The sequence below is a fragment of the Marmota monax genome, unplaced genomic scaffold, assembly GCF_021218885.2.
Source record: "Marmota monax isolate L192 unplaced genomic scaffold, Marmota_monax_Labrador192_F-V1.1 WCK01_AAM20220418_F8-fsc00272, whole genome shotgun sequence".
NCBI lineage: Eukaryota > Metazoa > Chordata > Mammalia > Rodentia > Sciuridae > Marmota > Marmota monax.
Genome location: NW_026694928.1, coordinates 2,068 through 4,134, shown reverse-complemented (window position 1 = coordinate 4,134; position 2,067 = coordinate 2,068).

The window sequence follows — 2,067 nt, the reverse complement described above, 5'->3', positions numbered from 1 at the left end:
AGGGATAGAAGGAACTTACTTGAACATTGTAAAGGCAATACGTGACAAATCCAAGGTCAACATTATACTGAATGCAGAAAAACTGAAAGCATTTCCTCTAAAAACAGGAAGAAGAGAAGGATACCCACTTCCACCACTCCTATTAAACATGGTCCTTGAAATTCCAGCCAGAGCAATCAGATAAAAGTAGAAAATTAAAGAGATGCAAATAGGAAAAGAAGAGCTCAAATTGTATCTGTTGGTTGACAACATGATCCTGTTTAGAAGCCCTATAAAACTCCCAAAGACTTCAATAGCTCACAAATGAATTTAGCAGAGTAGCAGGATGGAAGATCAACACTCATACATCAATTGCATTCTTATACACAAACTATAAGTCTGCTTAAAAAGAAATTAGGAAACTTTCCCATGCACAATAGCCTCAAAAATAAAATAAAAATCCAACAAAATAATTGAAGAACTTCTACAATGAAAACTATAGAACAACAAAGAAAGACATTGAAGAAGACTTTAGAAGATGGAAAGACCTCCCATTTTCTTGCATAGGCAGAATTAATATTGTCAAAACAGCCATACTACCAAAAGCACTATACATATTCAAAGCAGTTACAATGACTTTCTTCATTGAAATAGAAAAAACCATCATGAAATTTATCTGGAAAAATAAGAAATGCAGAATAGCCAAAGCAATCCTCAGCAATTAAAGTGAAGTGGGAAACTCATAATATCAAATTGCAAATTATACTACAGTGTTATAGTAACTAAAACAGCATGGCATTGACACCAAAATACTCATGAAGACCAATGGAGTAGAATAGAAGACACAGAGAAAAAAACATATAAATACACTTATCTAGTACTGGATAAGATGCCAAAAACATGTACTAGAGAAAAGATAGCCTTTTAAAAGAAATAGTGCTAGGAAAACTGGAAATCCATGTGTAGTAGAATAAAATTTAACCTATATCTCTCATCCTGCACAAAACTCAACTCAAAGTGGGACTACATTTTCTTTTAGGAGTTGCAGATTAATTCTTAGATAGACTCCAAAATGTTTGCACAGTAACTGACTTCTTTTATAATACTCCTAAAAAGCAAGTTTATAAAAAAAAATCAGCAAATGGGATGGCATTATTTAAATGCTTTTTTATAGCCAAGGATACAATTAAGATTGTGAAGTGAGAACTAACAAAATGGGAGAATGTCTTGGCCACCTGCTGCTCAGACAGAGCATTAATATCCAGGAGATAATAAGAACTCAAAAAACTTAACACCAAATATATAACAATAATGAAAACCGAATAAATAAATGAGCAAAATAACTAAACAGACACTGCTCAAAAAAAAAAAAAAAAAAAAAAAGAAAGTTAAAGCAATTAGGGAAATGCCAGTGGTATATAGACATAGTGGTACATATACTTAGCACTAAAGAAGAATGATATCATGGCATTTTCTGGTAAATGGATGAAACTGGAGATCATCATGCTAAGTGAAATAATCCAGTTCCAGAAATCCAAAGGTCAGATGTTTTCTCTATCATGTGGAAGCTATTCTAAAATTACAGTGGGAGGATACAAAGATAGAAGAGTTGGAGTCTTGGGACTATATTTTCTTCTAGCAGTTGCATGACTAGAAATACAGGGAAGGAAGGAGGGATAGGTAGGGAAATTCAGTGGAATGAATCTGACCTTAATATCCTATGTACATAGATGAATATACCCCAGTGAATCTTACCATCATGAAATCCATGAGACACAAATTAAAAATATATAAGAAAAACTATAAATAGCAGAAAGATCAATAGAGTAGAGGGAAGGGAACAGGGGGAAGAAGGAGGAGAGGGAAAGGTAAAGTACTGGACACTAAATTAGAACTATTTGTATTGCATGATTTTATAATTATGTCCAAATGAATCCTAAAGTTATGTGTAACTAAAAAGAACCAGTTAAAAAAGAAGAAGAAGAAAGAAAAGGAAGATCAGTAGAATAAAGGAAAGGGACAAAGGGTCCGGAGCAGGGGCTGGGGAGAAGGGGATAAGTGCTGGGTAGTGATACTGGCTAAACTATA